The sequence below is a fragment of the Aethalodelphis obliquidens genome, unplaced genomic scaffold (assembly GCF_003676395.1).
Source record: "Aethalodelphis obliquidens isolate GAN/ISIS:26980383/991018 unplaced genomic scaffold, ASM367639v1 scaffold104, whole genome shotgun sequence".
In the NCBI taxonomy this organism is placed as follows: Eukaryota; Metazoa; Chordata; class Mammalia; order Artiodactyla; family Delphinidae; genus Aethalodelphis; species Aethalodelphis obliquidens.
The window spans coordinates 499,246-517,472 of NW_020838048.1; the positions used below are offsets into that span (position 1 = coordinate 499,246).

The window sequence follows — 18,227 nt, forward strand, 5'->3', positions numbered from 1 at the left end:
TGCCACTCTCTCACTTTGTCCCAGCTTACCCTTCCCCCACCCCGTGTCCTCAATTCCATTCTCTACGTCTGCATCTTTATTCCTTTCCTGCCCCTAGGTTCTTCAGAACCTTTTTTTTTTTTTTAGATTCCATATATATGTGTTAGCATACCATATTTATTTTTCTCTCTCTGACTTACTTCACTCTGTATGACAGACTCTAGGTCCATCCACCTCACTACAAATAGCTCAGTTTCGTTTCTTTTTATGGCTGAGTAATACTCCATTGTGTATATGTGCCACATCTTGTTTATCCATTCATCTGTTGATGGACACTTAGGTTGCTTCCATGTCCTGGCTATTGTAAATAGCGCTGCAGTGAACACTGTGGTGCATGTCTCTTTTTGAGTTATGGTTTTCTCAGGGTATACGCCCAGTAGTGGGATTGCTGGGTCGTATGGTAGTTCTATTGTTAGTTTTTTAAGGCACCTCCATACTGTTCTCCATAGTGGCTGTACCAATTTTCATTCCTACCAACAGTGCAAGAGTGTTCCCTATGAAAAGATACTTTAAATGTTAACTCTTCTTCCAATTATGCAGGGATGGCAAATATAGGACTTACATGTGCACTCCCTATCTTCTTGCACCCCCGGAAAACATTTATTATCCAATGACAGCAGTCTTTTTTGCTAAGCCATACTGAACCTCAGGGTCTTGCTTTTTTTTAAAAAAATATTTATTTATTTGGCCACGCTGGGTCTTAGCTGCAGCATGCGGGGTTTTGTTACCATGTGCGGGATCTTTAGTTGCAGCAAGCAGGATCTAGCTCCCTGACCAGGGGTCGAACCCAGGGCCCCTGCACTGGGAGCACGGAGTCTTAGCCACTGGACCACGTGGGAAGTCCCTCAGGATCTTTCTTAACACACCATGTACGTAGCTATTACCAACTGATTGAAAATTGACACTTGAAATATAGTTGCAGTTCCTGCTTTTATATTTTGAAGGAAAGTGCAATTTTAGCCTGTTCAACATAAAAAGTTAGAAAAAAACGAATATTATTCTTTTATGGAGGATAGATTATCATCAATATCTTTTGGACAAATTTTCCAAAAGCAAGATAGCAAGGTTACATTACATTTATTGAACTTTTCTTTTATATACAGACATGAACTTTGTATTTTATCACTATAAAAACATCAAAAAGGAGAAGGATGGTTGAATATCTCATTACTCTTACGGCATACTTTTAAATCGTACTTCTGGTATACCTCAGGAAGGCCGGGGTTCTGCAATGAAAGCCTGCCCTCCTCCTGGCAAGGTAGATCACTGTAGAATGGCTTGTATTTGAAGTTTTTAAGGCTCATTGTATGCAAGGGAGGGTTAAAATTAGCTCATTCTTGGCAACTGGGCTTGGGAAATACTCTGCACGTGCTATTTCCTCCATCTCATGACAATTCTGAAATGCTTATTCACAGACAGAGACCCAGAAATCACAGCTGTGGGAAATGGAGATAGCATGCGTGAGTTTTATGATCTTAACACAGCGCAGGAGAAGCCTGCAATGTTACAAAGAACGACAATAGCACTGATTACTCCAGTATAACTCAGGGAGGAGACGTGGGCCAGTCATTAAGCCCTTTTGATTAGGGATACTTTCTTTAACTGGAGTAATTTCAATCGCTATGAATGACACAAACCGGAAGTGGGGTCAGGAGTTCAGAATAAAAATTCACTGATGGCTGTTCAGAGAAATCATGTCCTGTCTCCAGAGACCAGGATTCCTTGAGTTTTATTCCTGATCACTGTAAGACAGGGCAGAGAGGCAACTCAAGATACTGCCTTATTGAGGAGATGGTGGTCACTGGCCATTTGCAGCGAACTATGAGATCATGTCCTGTGTCAGATTAGCACACAGATATACTTGCTAAATGTTTCATAAACAAAAGAAAGAATTGAGAATGCACTGATGGACAAGCACAGAACGTGGAACTCAGGCTAATGTTTCAAGGGAGTTAATCACTGGGCTCAATTTCTCTTACCATTACTTTTCTGTCATCATTTCTAGTTCCCCTTGAGGCTTCTCAAATAAGTTGAGCTATCTATGGAAACATTTACCTGAAACCCCACTACTCTCGAGAAATTTCTTGTCATTTCTTTTGACTTCAAACTGAATTTAATAACTGACTACAACCGAGCTGTGAAAAGGATGGGATCGTATTGAAACCATGGGCCCATTATAATGGAGAAAGTGAAATTTCTGGAAGATAGCACCTTACACTTGAAAAGTATCTCCTAGAATGAGCCCTCAGAGCTAAGCTGTACTTGAACATACAATCAGGGTAAATCCAACTGGATGCAACCTCCACGAAGGGAGGGATCTTTGGCTGTTGTATGAAATGAGGCATCTATCCCACGCATCTGGCACCATATGTGGCACAGAAGAGGCATTCAAAAACTGTTTGTTGAATGAACAGATGGTGAAGATGATCTTCCAACAAGAGACAAGGTAACATGTAGTGAAGCAAGCAGCTATCATGATATATTACAAGCACTCAACACGCAGGTATTGGATTTGTTGGTTTTCTAGGACTGTGTAGACACAAAAACATGTCTTAAGTTATTTTTTTAGGGGGAAGGGTGTTGATTTTCTTTTTTTTTACAGCCTTATTGAAATATACTTCACATATCATAAAATTCACCCATTTAAAGTGTACGGTTTGTGGGTTTGAGTGTATTCAGAGTTCTATAATCATCATCACAATCTAATTTTAGAAAACCTTCGATATCCCCTAAAGAATTCCCAATACCCATTTGCAGGAACTCCACATTCTTGCTGCCCACCCCCTTAGGTAACCACTAATCTGTGTTCTGTCTCTTTATGGACTTGTCTGTCCTGGACATTTCATAAAAATGGAATCAAACAACATGCGATCCTTTCTGTCTGGCTTATTTCACTTAGCATAACGTTTTCAAGATTCCTCCAAGTCACAGCATGTGTCAGTACTTCATCCCTTTTTATGCCGAATATTATTCCATTTAAGCAATATACCACATTTTGTTTATCCATTCTCTAGTAGATGGACATGTGGGTCGCTTCTACTTTTTAGTTACTATAAACAATATTGCTATGAACATTCATGTATAAATTTTTGTGTGTGCATATGTATTCATTCTTCTTCAGTATAGGAGTAGAATTGCTGGGTCACATGTGAATTCTGTGTTTAACTTTTTGAGGGACTGCCAAACGGTTTTCCAAAGGGGCCGCATCATTTTATATTCCAACAAGAAGTATGTGAGGCTTCCAATTTCTCCACATCCTTGTCAACACTTGATACTGTCTGTCTTTTTTGTTTTATTCATCCTAGTGAGTGTGGAGTGGCATCTCACTGCGGTTTTGATTTGCATTTCCCTGATGGCTAATGATGTTGAGCATCTTTTCGTGTGCTTCTTGGCCATATGTGTACCTAATTTAGAGATAAGACTATTCAGATCCTTTGCTCATTGTGTAATTGGGCCATTTGTCTTATATAGTTGAATTGTATGATTTCTTTATATATTCTGGATACAAGTCCCTTGTTAGCTATGTGATCTGCAAATCTTTTCTCCCATTCTGTGCGTTGTCTTTTCATTTTCTTGATGGTGACTTTTGAAGCACAGAAGTTTTAAATTTTGACGGAGTCTAATTTATCTCTTCTTCTACTGTCACTTGTGCTTTTGGTGTTGTAGCTAAGAAACCCAATCCAAGGTCATGAAGATTTATACCTCAGGTTTCCTCTAGAAGTTTTATCTCCTACACTTATGTCTACCAACCATTTTAAATTAAGTTTTGTGTATTATTATGAGAAGTAGGGGTCCAACTTCATCCTTATATTTATGGATATCCAGTTGCCTAAGCACCATTTATTGAAAAGACTATTCTTTCCTCCATTGAAGTGTCTTAGCACTTGGTCAAAACTCAACTGACCACATTGTGAGGTCCTTAGGTTTTGATGTGGCTGCTAACATATTCTCTGGTTAAAGATATTCTGGGTTTCATAACTCAAAAAGACACATGCACCCCAATGTTCATCGCAGCACTATTTACAATAGCCAGGTCATGGAAGCAGCCTAAATGCCCATCGACAGACGAATGGATAAAGAAGATGTGGTACATATATACAATGGAATACTACTCAGCCATAAAAAGGAACAAAATTGGGTCATTTGTAGAGACCTGGTGGGACCTAGAGACTGTCATACAGAGTGAAGTAAGTCAGAAAGAGAAAAATAAATACCGTGTGCTAACACGTATATATGGAATCGAAGGAAAAACAAAATGTATTGCCGGGATTGGCCTCCTGTCAGGCTCCCTACTGTACTGTATGCAATTCCATATATACAATGGAATATTACTCGGCCATAAAAAGGAACGAAATTGGGTCATTTGCAGAGACGTGGATGGACCTAGAGACTGTCATACAGAGTGAAGCAAGTCAGAAAGAGAAAGACAGATATCGTATATTAACGCATACATGTGGAATCTGGAAAAATGGTGCAGATGAACCTGTTTGCAAGGCAGAAATAGAGACAAAGACGTAGAGAACAAACGTATGGACACCAAAGGGGGGAAAGGGGAGGTGGGATAAATTGGGAGATTGGGATTGACATATATATACTAACTAATATGTATAAAATAGATAACTAACAAGAACCTGCTGTATAGCACAGAGAACTCCACTTCACTGCATGGTAGAAACTAACACAACATTGTAAAACAACTATACCCCCCCGCCAAAAGAAAAAGAAGATATTCTGGTTTTGACTGAACCTAGTAAGACCCTGCTAGTAACTCTCAAGTAGGTGCCCTGAAATGTGGTATGGAGTACGAGCTCTGCTCGTAGGATGATACTGAGAAAGTCGAGGAGTATGTCCGTTTCTAAGTTGTCCTATTTTGTAAAATGAGGCGAGTATTATCTGCTCTCTCAGTCAAGTGGGATTTTTGTGGTAAATACAATACCACAAGATATGAGGAATAATATATGGGGAAATGACTTACATTAGGAAGCCACAGAGAGGTCTGAGGTAGTATTGTCTGCACTGGGAAGTAGTTTTGTTAAGAGACTATGATTTAGTTTGGGATCTATTTCACTCTCAAAATCATTGCAATTTGGGTTACTCTATGGTAGGAAAAGTGTCTCAGTCGCCATCATAACGTGGGGTTCAATTTAATCCAAATTCTGACTAATCGATATTTACGATGAATAGGTTTGTTTTACCGACAAAGTGGACTGAAATCTACTTTGTTGAGCCAAATATGTTTTGAGAAAGCTGACACTGCAACCACCGGCATCCCAAAATATAAATTCCCAGAAATTGGGGAATATCATCTGATCTTTTTTTTTTTTTGCGGTACGCGGGCCTCTCACTGCTGTGGCCTCTCCCGTTGCGGAGCACAGGTTCCGGACGCGCAGGCTCAGCGGCCATGGCTCACGGGCCCAGCCGCTCCGCGGCACGTGGGATCCTCCCGGACCGGGGCACGAACCCGCGTCCCCTGCATCGGCAGGCGGACTCTCAACCACTGCGCCACCAGGGAAGCCCTCATCTGATCATTTTAGGTCAAGTATTATCCTTAGATCTTTCAAAGAATACAGATGTGACCTTCCTTTGAAACTGGGAAAGTTGAATCTCTTTTCCCACTTTGATGAAGCTTCCAAATATTTGTAACCCTACCATTCTTATATTCCGAAAGGTACAATAAAATGAGTTGAATGCTATCCTATATTTCTAAAATCCTTCCAGTACAAAGAAGTTTTCCACAGTTGTGCTGTTTCATGTGTCACTTAAAAAAAAAAAAGTTAATGATTTCATTGGACTTCATTTCCTATACGGGCTATTAATTAAAATATGGCAGGGTTTATTGGTTACTTGCAGTGTGTTCAGGTGTTTCCAGTTCCCAGCTTTGGTTTGGAAGCTGGCAGCTCCTGGTTATGATTTTAGCTTGTATTTCTGACTCACATCTTTTGATTCAGAAACGACGAAGGCTGATGGAAGTGCTTTGAGTAGGGCCAATCTAAGGATTCAAGAAACAACCGCCAAACCTTCTTTTACAGACCTACACTTCTACCTTTGTGTCATAAGTCTCCTTCTTGGTCCTTAAGCTAAAGACAAGGGGGGTGGAGAGAATTAGGAATGCTGGCCAGTGGTAGCAACTGCTGTATACCACCTCTGGACCACATGGAAATAGGGTGCTTATCCTATAGAGCCCTTCACGTCGCAGGACAAAATATAGCTTAAAACTGAGCCCTCTTCCCATTCCAGCCTCCTCCCTGCTACATTTTTTCTCACCTTCTTTGCACTCATGAGTAAATATCACATCAGCCCCTCATGAGGAGAAATTCGGTCACTCTCACCTCATCTCTGTGATGGCCTCAACCATGTGCTCACCATGTATCTTCTCTACATCTAGAGTTACAGCTTCCTTTGTTTTCTTTTTTGGCCGCGCCATGCGGCTTGTGGGATCTTAGTTCCCCGACCAGGGATCGAACCCGGGCCCTCGGCAGTGACAGCACCGAGTCCTAACCACTGGACCACCAGGGAAATCCCTACAGCTTCCTTTCTTGCCGCGAAATGCGTCATCCTACCCACCGTTGTCTCCTAGTCTTTAGTACTAACTTTCTCTCTTTGCAAAATACTCTAAATTAAATTCTTCTAAAGTGAGATCTAATCCCAATTCTTTCAGAACTTACTTCTTCTTTTCGGAGTTATCACCCTATCTTTTTTAAGGCCCTAACGAACACCTTTTCGGAGACTGGAAGTACCAGAGCCGATGTCACACAAGCTCAAGCCATGACTGCTCTCAGAATACACTTGTAGCCTTTACTGTGCAAGAGCTACATACCACTGTTGACCCATTCACTTATTCATTCAAATAACAGCAACTGGGTTCCCACCGTGTATGAGCCAGCATTCCAAGTGCTGGGCATACACTGTGACCCAAGAGAGACAAAGTTCCCATTATCACCGAGTTTACATGTAAGCGAAGGGCAACAGGCTGAACAAGCCGAGAAATAAATAAAAATTTCAGATCGTGACGTGTGTAAAGGAAATCACAGAGGGTAATGTGATCGAACACGGCTGAGAGGAGGGTCTTTTTTTTTTTTTTTTTGCGGTACGCGGGCCTCTCACTGTTGTGGCCTCTCCCGTTGCGGAGCACAGGCTCCGGACGCACAGGCTCAGCGGCCATGGCTCACGGGCCCAGCCACTCCGCGGCATGTGGGATCTTCCCGGACCGGGGCACGAACTCGTGTCCCCTGCATCGGCAGGCGGACTCCCAACCACTGCGCCACCAGGGAGGCCCGAGGGTCTTTTTTAATAGTGGTCATGATCAGACAAGAATTCTCTGACAAGTCTCTCGAGGGATGAAAAGGAACCAGTCAAAAGATGTGGAAAGGCTGTCTGCAGGCACTCCTGATGCTGCTTTTTTTGTTTTTGTATTTAGCAATGTCTTTTTATTTTATTTTATTTTATTATTTTTTTTTATTTTTATTTTTTTGCGGTACGTGGGCCTCTCACTGTTGTGGCCTCTCCCGTTGCGGAGCACAGGCTCCGGACGCGCAGGCTCAGCGGCCATGGCTCACGGGCCCAGGCGCTCCGCGGAGGGGCACGAACCCATGTCCCCTGCATCGGCAGGCGGACTCTCAACCACTGCGCCACCAGGGAAGCCCTATTTTATTTTTTTAAACATCTTTATTGGAGTGTGATGGATTTAACAGACCTCCTTGCAAACATTTAAAAATTCGTTTCTGACCTCCACATCAATACTTGGGGCCCTTTCACATCCATTTGCAGACAGGCTCAGAGCGTGAAAAAAATGAGCCAGCACCCAGCTGCAGTTGAACAAGACACGTTCAGCCTTCGTGTTGCAGCTCTCGTAGAACCATAGGATGGGGACAACAGAAGTGCCGCAGCACTAAGCAGGAAGCGCCGGCTCTGCAGCCTGTTAGACTGGGTCTGAGTCCCCGCTCTAGCACCTGTTAGTGGGGCGGCCTCAGCCAAATCACTTCACACTTCGAAACCCCCTTTTCTTGTTCATAAAATAAAGAAAATACAATCAACCAGGATGACTTATTTTTAGGATTTAAGATTATAATCTATGTGTGGGGTGTGTGTGTGTGTGTGTGTGTGTGTATTTCCCTGACGAGCAATGGTTCATGATTAGCCAGTGTTCCTGGCGTCTTCATGGAGTGTAACTAGTGTGCATTTCGAGAATGGACTGTATTTATCTTCCATCTAGGGTGTCCACGGTTGTCCAAAACTAACTTTTTTGGGGGCAGGAAGGGTAAAATGGGAAGGGAAATTTGTAAGCCACAGAAGAAGAGAGTCTTGCTTGTAGGGGCTTGCTAACCCACTGTCTCCTATTCCTAGGGTAATTTTGCAGCTTCTCTTTGAGAGACTCCGACTTTCTGATCCATTATAGCCCAGCGAAAGAGAAACTGGCAAGTTGAATAATGAAGTGAGGCCATTGCTCCTGTCTCACCCTAGTAGTAGCCCTGAGAGCTAATTGAGCACAGGGCCACCGGCCACATTCACGCTCATATCAGCTACCGAGAATCAGCCACAGTCCCGTGTAAGTTGCCACTGGGCGCACAGTTTATCTGCCTTTTTTAGAAATGCACTTACATGTACACATTCCCCAGATTAGTTAATGATCACGTAAATGGGTTGGTTATTTTCTCCAGAGCACTTGGTTAGCCAGGCCCAGTAAAAAGTGCCCCCCACTAAATTTTATGGTGTAATAGTGTTAACAGTATTTCACAGAAAGGGTGGCGTGAAATGGACAGTTTATTATTTTGGTCTTGTCATATGTATATAAACATTAAAGGGATTTAATTACATCCACACACTCAAAATTGGACTACGTGTCTGTGAAATGTTCCTTAGAAGTCTGTAAAGTTTCTAAGTATTTCTAAAAACTTGCTCTTTTAATTTTTAAAACAAATATATTTATTTATTTTGGGCTGCGTTGGGTCTTTGTTGCTGTGGGTGGGCTTCCTCTCATTGCAGTGTGCGGGCTTCTCATTGCGGTGGCTTCTCTGGTTGCGGAGCACGGACTCTAGGCACGTGGGCTTCAGTAGTTGTGCCACACGGGCTTAGTAGTTGTGGCTCGCGGGCTCTAGAGTGCAGGCTCAGTAGTTGTGGCGCACGGGCGTAGTTGCTCCACGGCATGTGGGATCTCCCTGGACCAGGGCTTGAACCCGTGTCCCCTGCATTGGCAGGCAGATTCTTAACCACTGTGACACCAGGGAAGTCCCTGCTCTTTTAATTTGACTTGTATTCCACTGAGATGTTCAGTGCAGGGTATAATGCCGTCAGATTTCAGATATGTGTGGCCTTCACATCTTTAGAAATATTTTATGGAACTCTTATAAGGAAATATCAATGGAGAAAAGTATCTGGCCACTTCGCACAGGTAGAATTGGACTAATATGCATGATAAAAACCTCTAGATTTTCCGAGTAAAACCTTTAAATTCCTCTTGTGAAAAGGATATGCTGACTTGTTAGATCACTTCCTATTCATACCCAATGCAAACAATGAAGTAAGCTTAGGAGAGGATGACCCCGATGTGCTAGGGAAAGGAAACTTTATTTCAGGGTATTGAGCAAAGAAGGGTGCTGGCATTGCACAATTCCACAGACCACCATTCACTTTGGGTTTTTTTTAAGATTTTTGTTTTTTGATGTGGACCATTTTTAAAGTCTTTATTGAACTTGTTACAATATTGCCTCGGTTTTATGTTTCGGTTTTTCGGCCACGAAGCACGTGGGATCTTAGCTCCCTGACCAGATATCGAACCTGCACCCCCTGCATTGGAGGGCAAAGTCTTGACCACTGAACCGCCAGGGAAGTCCCCACCATTCACTTTGAAAGCACGAGACTGGTGCCCTCCGCCAACCTGTGCAGCCCAGGAGAGCCCCCTACCACGCTGGCCCACCGTTAGTGTACTCTTGATATTGTACCCCTTTGGTTTAAGACTCTAACCCTTGATCCCCTGAAGTCACTACCAACGAGATTGGGGGTTTAAAAGACAAATGTCTACTTTACAAATGTGCCTAGAATTGGTCCTCCTGGCAAAAGCAAAGCCGTACCATGATTCAAATGACGGTGACCTTGAGAAAGGTCAAAACTCTTTTTTGGAAGCTCAACATTGCTAATTATTAGAGAAATGCAAATCGAAACTACAATGAGATACCACCTCACACCAGTCAGAGTGGCCATCATCAAAAAATCAACAAATAAGAAATGCTGGAGAGGGTGTGGAGAAAAGGGAAGCCTCCTGCACTGTTGGTGGGACTGTAACTTGGTGCAGCCGCTGTGGAGAACAGTATGGAGGTTCCTTAAAAAACTAAAAATAGAGTTGCCATATTATCCAGCAATCCCACTCCTGGGGATATATCCAGACAGAGCTATAATTCAAAAAGGTACATGCACCCCTATGTTCACAGCAGCAGTATTCATAATAGCCAATACATGGAAACAACCTAAATGTCCATCAACAGATGAATGGATAAAGATGTGGTATAGGGACTTCCCTGGTGGTCCAGTGGTAAAGAATCCACTTTGCAATGCAGGGGACGCGGGTTCGATCCCTGGTCGGGGAACTAAGATCCCACATGCCGCAGGGCAACTAAGCCCGCGTGCCACAACCACTGAGCCTGTGCACCTCAACTAGAGTCTGCGTGCCATAACTACAGAGCCCACGTGCCCTGGAGCCTGCGCGCCACAACTAGAGAAGAGAAAACCACACGCCACGATGAAGATCCTGCATGCCTCTACAAAGATCCTGCGTGCCACGACTAAGACCCGAGGCGGCCAAAAATAAAATAAATCTTCTAAAAACAGAAGATGTGGTATATACATATAATGGAATATTACTCAGCCATAAAAAGAATGAAATGATGCCGTTTGCAGCAACATGGATGGACCTAGAGATTATCATATTAAGTTAAATAAGAAAGAGAAAGACAAATACCATATGATGTCACTTATATGTGGAATCTAAAATATGACACAAACGAACTTATCTACAAAACAGAAACAGACTCACAGACCTAGAGAACAGGTTTGTGGTCACCAAGGGGGAGGGATGGATTGGGAGTTTGTGGTTAGCAGATGCAAACTAGTATACATAGAATGGATGAACAACAAGGTCCTACTGTAGAGCACAGGGGACTACATTCAATATCCTGTGATAAACCATAATGGAAAAGAATATGAACAAGAATGTATAGATATGTATAACTGAATTACTTTGCTGTGTAGCAGAAATTAACATGACATTGTAAGTCAACTATACTTCAATAAAATAAATTTTTAAAAAGCCCTTTATGGTTTGCTATGTTGATATTGCTGCTATGGTTTAAACTCAATAGTACTTTTCTCTATTCCTAAGAATATGGAATTTTGAGTCTGCATCCAAACTTAAAGGGATTAGCGTTATTGTATCTTCATAACACTATTATTTCACACTGTTATATGTCACAGTGTCCCTAACAATCCTGTCTCGTTCAAACAGAAAAACACCGGAGGAGTGAATTCCCATATGCCCAGGGCTGGAGCAATTAAAGCACCACTGAGCAGCAGATGAGCTGATGATGTGGCCGGGAAGACGAGGGTACCGGGAAATCTGTGCGCAAGCAGGCTCTACGTCCCACTGCAGACTGCTGACCAGGTGCAAAGAAAAACGTGAGGATCTGAGGGTGCTCTGGGTTTTATTGTCCAAGGCAGCTGTAATGAACATTCCAGATCCTGGGGCAGAAGTTAGAGCCGCCAGAAGGAACAATGAAAGGGATTCTAATATTTGAGTTTGTATATAGAACTGAGCCAAGGAGAGCTGAGGAAAAAGCAGACTGTATTACTGCAATTCATCTATCAATAATATGTTTATATGTAATCTTCATCCTAAAATTCTCTCACACCAAAGTCAAATATTTGTGCACCGAGCTGAAGGAGATGAGAGAGGAAAAATTGGCCACGTTCCCAGGGTCCCTGTCTTTGGAGGAGAAACTAGAGTACAGGATAACCTTTTAAAATATAACATTTAGCATGTTAACTTAATATTGAACACTTTGCACTAAGACTTTTAAAACTCCAAGAAAGAAAGAAAGAAAAAAGTCCAAGAAGGGCTTTTCAAAAAAAAAAATAATGGAATTCCTTCATCAAGTGCTTTCGGTGAGAAGTAGTGATGGCATGGATAGAAGCCACATGTAATCCAACCTTTACTGTAGAGTGACGTGGTGGAAAACGATTTGGCCCAGAGGAGACCAACTACACATATCGATTAACCATCCAGATGGGATTTTGTTTTATTTCCACTATGGGATCAAAAAAAAAGCTCCCAGGAACCTCATGATAAATCCTCTTTTCTTGAGGTTTCTAAAATTATGAAGCTTGAACGCTGGATAACGAATCGAGATGCCATTAAAAACAGCAACAGGGCTTCCCTGGTGGCGTAGTGGTTGAGAGTCCGCCTGCCTATGCAGGGGACACGGGTTCGTGCCCGGGTCCGGGAAGATCCCACGTGCCGCGGAGCGGCTGGGCCCGTGAGCCATGGCCGCTGAGCCTGCGCGTCCGGAGCCTGTGCTCCGCAACGGGAGAGGCCACAACAGTGAGAGGCCCGCGTACCGCAAAAAAAACAAAACAAAAACAGCAACACACTGTGGTGAGCTAAGCAATAAAAGCCTTCCTATAAATGAAACATAATGGTAACGATACATTAAAACTGTCCAGCAAGAACGCCCGCCACCGCTAATGCCTAAAACTTGGAAACGTCACCACAAAAGAATTTTTCTCCCAAGAGTAGCACACGCAACATGACCATCCAAGATGTTGTTGATGTTGGTCATTCTGCAGTAAAGCAAAATCGTCTAACGAGGTGAATTAGTTGTTTAAATTTATTTATTTTATCTATTTTTGGCTGTGTTGGGTCTTCGATGCGCTCAGACTCTCTAGTTGTGGCGAGAGGGTGCTCCTCTTCGTCGCGGTGCGCAGACTTCTCATTGCGGTGGCTTCTCTTGTTGCAGAGCATGGGCTCTAGGCGCGTGGGCTTCAGTAGTTGGGGCTCGTGCACTTCAGCAGTTGTGGCACGAGGGCTCAGTAGTTGTGGCGCACGGGCTTAGTTGCTCTGCCACACGTGGGATCTTCCCGGACCAGGGCTCCAACCCGTGTCCCCCTCGTTGGCAGCAGATTCTTAACCACTGCGCCACCAGGGAAGTCCCGAGGTGAAATGATTTAGAGCGAACAAGGGCTAGAGGAGGCAGGAGTTCAGATCTCAGGGTCCTGAGGAAGTCTTCCCGGGACTTTTACTTTGCCCGCCTGGGATCGAACACCAGGTCTTGCTTCCTTACTAGTTGTATGTTCTCGGCCACTTGCTTCAACTATCCATTTCTCAAGTTCCTCATCTGCATAATGTAGAAAATACCAACTTCCACCTGGTTGACCAGATGTTCCCCCAGGGGACAATGGCAATGTTTTCCGTTGTCAAAACTGGGGGCAGGGGAGAGGGTGTGTGAGTGCTACTGGCATCTAGAGGGTAGAGGTCAGAGTTGCTGCTAATTACACATCCTACGATGCTCAGGACAGCCCCCACTAGAAAAGAGAATTATCCAAGCCTCACCTGTCACCAGTGTCGTGGTAGAAACCCCGGGGGTGGACTGTGGTGAAAACAAAATGAATGAGTACATGGAAAGCCACTGAGAAATGCTCGGCATGTTATAATTACTCAATAAATGTTAACTACCACTGTGGTTAAGAAGCTCTGTGTATCTGGAATGTCCGTATACAATCAACACTTTATGTTCTAGGACCATGTGGCCTGTGCCAACTACCTGGGGACTTTCTAGCATGAATCAAAACTTGTATCCTTCATCATCTTTCACCAAAACAATAGCTTTGGAAGCTATAACATGAGGACCGATTCCGGAATTTTCGAGTTACTTTCAAATCCCGAATGTATTTCTTATTCTTCTTGATGCAACGGGAGGTGAGGGTTGGAGATGAGTCTTCCATGATCTGGAGCACGCGTTGGGAAACTTTGCTGTAGAGGGCTAGACCGTAAATATTGTAGCTCTGTGGACCAGAAGGTGTCTGCTGTAACTACTCGATGCCCCCGTTGTCATATGCAAGCAGCCACTGATGATACGTAACCAAATGGGTGTGGCCGTGTCCCAACAAGTTTACTTACAAACACAGGTGACAAATCAGATTTGGCCCTAGGGGCATAGTTTGCCAACCTCTAGCACAGAGGAAAAGAGTCTATGGAGTCTGGAGCCTTTGGGCTTTGGCGTGAAAGAGCTGCAGGTGTGAAAAATGTGTTGAATTTCTGTGAGAATGTTTTCTCATTTGCATACTTTCAATGAAAATATCTGTAAACTCTGGGGCACTTAATAGGTGCTTGACAAATAATAGTTTTCTTCCTTCAGGGCATGAACAGATCCAAAGACTGAATTCACAGGATTTCAATTTGAAAGTGAAAACATACTTGCAGTATGGTTTTTACTTTGCCCGCCATGTCCTGCCGACTTCTGTCCCAGTTATACCAAATGCTGCTCTTCCCCTGAGGCGTTTCTCGGACTACACTCAAGTAACTTCAGTCTTACATTCTTGGCATGAATGCCACTGACTTCCCTTTTTGTGTTTAATGGTAACTCTGTTCAAAGCCGTTCCAAAATGAAGAAGCAGAATGGAAGGTGTTGCTCATAATTCATTCAAAAACAATAAACTCCTCCCTTCCTTTCTCTTATTAATTACACACTTTAGAACACAAGCGCTCTACACCCTTCCGTTTGGGTTGGGCATACAGAATGGAAAAAAAAAAACAAACCTGTTAATCTGTCATGGGCAGTTGTCTCTATCGAGTCTTTTCATAAAGTTTCTGGAGAGTGCTACTTTCCATGAAGTGATTCTGAACCAATGTATTTGGCAAAAATCTCCTTTTAGACGTTGTGGTCAGAGCTGAAAAGTAACTTCTGGAAGAGGATGCTTGAATGCCGGGGAGGATGGAGGTGATATGTTTCAGGGAAGGGAAGTCATTTCTGATGGAAAGAGGAAGCTTTTATCCCATGACCTTCCATTACTCATTTTCAATCTTACATGTCATTTCTCATTAAGTGGCATTCTTTTTAGCTGCTGTGCCATGATTCCTGAATAGCAACGGACTGGAAAAATACAAAGTTGGACTCCTATTCAGGCTCGAGTTACTCAAGGGTGGATGCCACCTGCTCTCCTGCAGAGTTACGGAGAACAGGGGTTGGAGGCCGGCTCTTTGGTCTTCCCGACCGTGAGTGAGGTAGACTTGATTATGTCACTGATTAGACTTGCACTTGGAAGTATAACTGGAAAATGCCAAGCTCTGTTCTGGCTTTCTGATATATCCACAAGCACTAACTACGGCCCATCTTGCCTGGTTGCTGTCACTCTAGAATACCAGCAGGAGCTGGGAGGTTGATTTCTAAATATTTTTGATGCCCAGTGTTTAATATTCATATTTATTCAAATACAGTGAAAGGGACAGTTTAGAGAAAACGAACAACCGAGCTATGGTCACAACGGGGAACGTGGATTGGGTGCTATCATTCCGTTTGAGAGGAGGTCTGCGGCTCTGTTCCCCTTGGAGCGGAGCATGCGACTAGGATGAAGTACTAGTTGTCACCAGGAAATACCAGTAGGGGTGTGGGGAAGCGAGATAGGAGGAAACGTATGCAGCCAGTTAAGTGTGATTTCACCAAGGCCACTGTGGTCAAACGGAGATGAATCCCAATGGGTAACTTTGGGAAACAGTGCAGAATGCTGTTTCCAGCTGATGGGGAAGGAGAAGGGTATTTATCTACTATCTCCCATCAGTGGCTGGTTGAAGCCTGTTGGGGGGTGGGTGGGCATGAACTCCTCTCTGGAATTAACTGGGGTGGGGGTGGGAAAAGCCCCCAGGCAGAGTCTCAGCCTCTTGCAGCTGGAAGCTCTCAGGCCCGCGGACACGGGACTGGTGAGTACATTACGGGCCTGGCACTGACAGTTAGAAAGGAGTGACTGCTAGCTGGATGTTCCTTAAAGAAGAGCTGTCACAGAGGTCAGAGGACACTGGTGTCACAGTCGTCCAGTCTGTCCTATATGTAGCTCCAGTGACTCACTTAGGACTGCTTGCAGAGCTAAACAGAGTTTGCATCCGACAGCACTTTCTATCCTAACCTTGGTCAGTCCTAACCTGGGGGCCACAATCCACCTACAAACTTCCATTTGCAACGGACCGTGAACGGGTCTAAATCCGAGCAATGGGTCTAAATTCCAGCAACAAAGTTGCCTGGAAAAGAAAACGCATGAAATCTAATGAGTCAGACTAAAATACATCTATTTCTTTATCTAGAGACCCGTCACTTTTCCATCATTTCAACTCACTGTGAAATTATTCCTGGCTTTACAGCTTGAAGGCTCAATATGTAATCTTCTGCAGCAAAACTGAATTGTAAACACTTGAGTTCGGGATCCCATGAAGAACTGCTTCTCTCTCCCTCTCCCCCGCCCCCAACCCATTAACTGAAAGGTCAGCTGTATTTCTATACACAAACCTGACAGCTGTTGCCTTCTCACCTTCCTACCTGGGCAACAGAAGGCTCTGTTTATGTTTGTCAGGATCAGGGGGTGGCAAGGAGGTGGCATCCTGCCAGGTAATGGGACCGCTGCTTTCTTTAATTTTATTACCAAGAACAAAGCCCTCTTATTGTTTAATAGAACACTTAAAGGCAGGCCTCATAAGCATAGCTCTCATTTTTTTGAGACCACAAATATGAGGAATTCTTTAAGGCCATGTCATGAAAAACAGAAGGAAAAAAGTACTTTATTCTGCAAAAATTAAAGCAACCCTTTGTTGAAGTAGTCAGGGCCCGACTCCAGGTTAGCACGTGTGTGCGCTCACTGTCTACGGGCATTCGTTTCCATTGTTCACTGAGGCAGCCATTGTTTCGTTAAGGTTAGATAGAGGCTATGTCAGAGATACAAAAGAAATCACCTTCCTCTAGGAGATCACCTCTTTGCCATCATCATTTCCAGATGACACGCTAAAAGAAGGAACATCGTGCACCAAAAATAAACAAGCCGACACTCTCCCCTTGCAAACTCTATTTATAAAACTGGGAACCACACAGATCTTAATGCAGTGATTCTTCTGATCCTGCCAGCAAATTCAACTTTTGATGCAGTCCCTGCTTCTTAGCTCTGAGTTTTAGAGTACACGTGGCGAAAGCTACTGGTCTCCAGAGATCTTTGCAATAGTCTTAGTAGCTAAGGAACCAAAGTAAGAGGAAATGCGCATGCCCTTATCCCTCCCTGAATAAGGATGTTACCGTTGTACAAGTGATAATACACGAAGCAATCCTATGGACTTGTTGAGCGCCTACCACCCTAGAAAGGGAACTTTGCCTTTTCGAGAAAATGACTGCACTAGAAAACAATTAGCAAACGTGCCAGGTGCACACATAATGAACGGCTAAACCATGGGCTGCAGAAGTTCTAGCGCCGTGGGGTCCAGTATGACAGCCACTAGCCACTTGCAGTTTCTGAGCACTTGACACGTGGCTAGTGTGAACCGAGATGCGCCGTGAGGATGAAACACGTACATCAGTCACTCTTGTGCTGACCACGTGTTGAAATGATGCTGTGAATATATCAGGTCCAATACATTGTCTAGTACAATTAATTTTCACTATTTGGTTTTACTTATTAAAAACTGTGTTTACTCCGAAATTTAAAATGATATGAGGCTCCCATTATATCTCGACTGAACAGTGAATTGGGAGGCTTCACTCTGGCGGGGTTGGGGGTGTGGCCTTTCCTAGGCCTCACGTTCTTCTACCTGACTCCCTTTGCATCTTTCACCGAGTGGGTCTGCACCATCTCTCTTTGAAGCTGGCCAGGCTTACTTACTTTCCTAGGGTTCTCTTCTGAAACTGTGGTGGCACTCAAAGTTATGGAGTGAGGAGAAGGGGAGATGGGAGGGAAACTGGAGAGCACTGCTGCTGTTCAAGATGGGCTTTGCCAAAAGGACAGGACAAGTGAATCTAATCTGGTTTGAAAGAGAAGAGGAAAGACCACAGAATTCAGATGTCTGTCAGTTGCTGATTTTGAGGCTGCAGTGTGAGTGTGAGTGTGAGTGTGTGTGTGTGTGTGTGTGTGTGTGTGTGTGTGTGTGTGTGTGTGTGTGTGTGTGTGTGTGTGTGTGT

General features: G+C 43.7%; 1 protein-coding gene and 1 non-coding gene across 12 annotated transcripts in view; both read right to left on the reverse strand.

The window, feature by feature from the left end:
• Positions 1 to 18,227, reverse strand: part of MID1 (midline 1) — a 668,179-nt gene that overhangs the window by 60,032 nt on the left and 589,920 nt on the right. The window lies entirely within an intron of this gene.
• TRNAD-GUC (transfer RNA aspartic acid (anticodon GUC)) lies at positions 6,483 to 6,555 on the reverse strand. Its single transcript has one exon. It is a non-coding gene; the product is annotated as a tRNA-Asp (tRNA).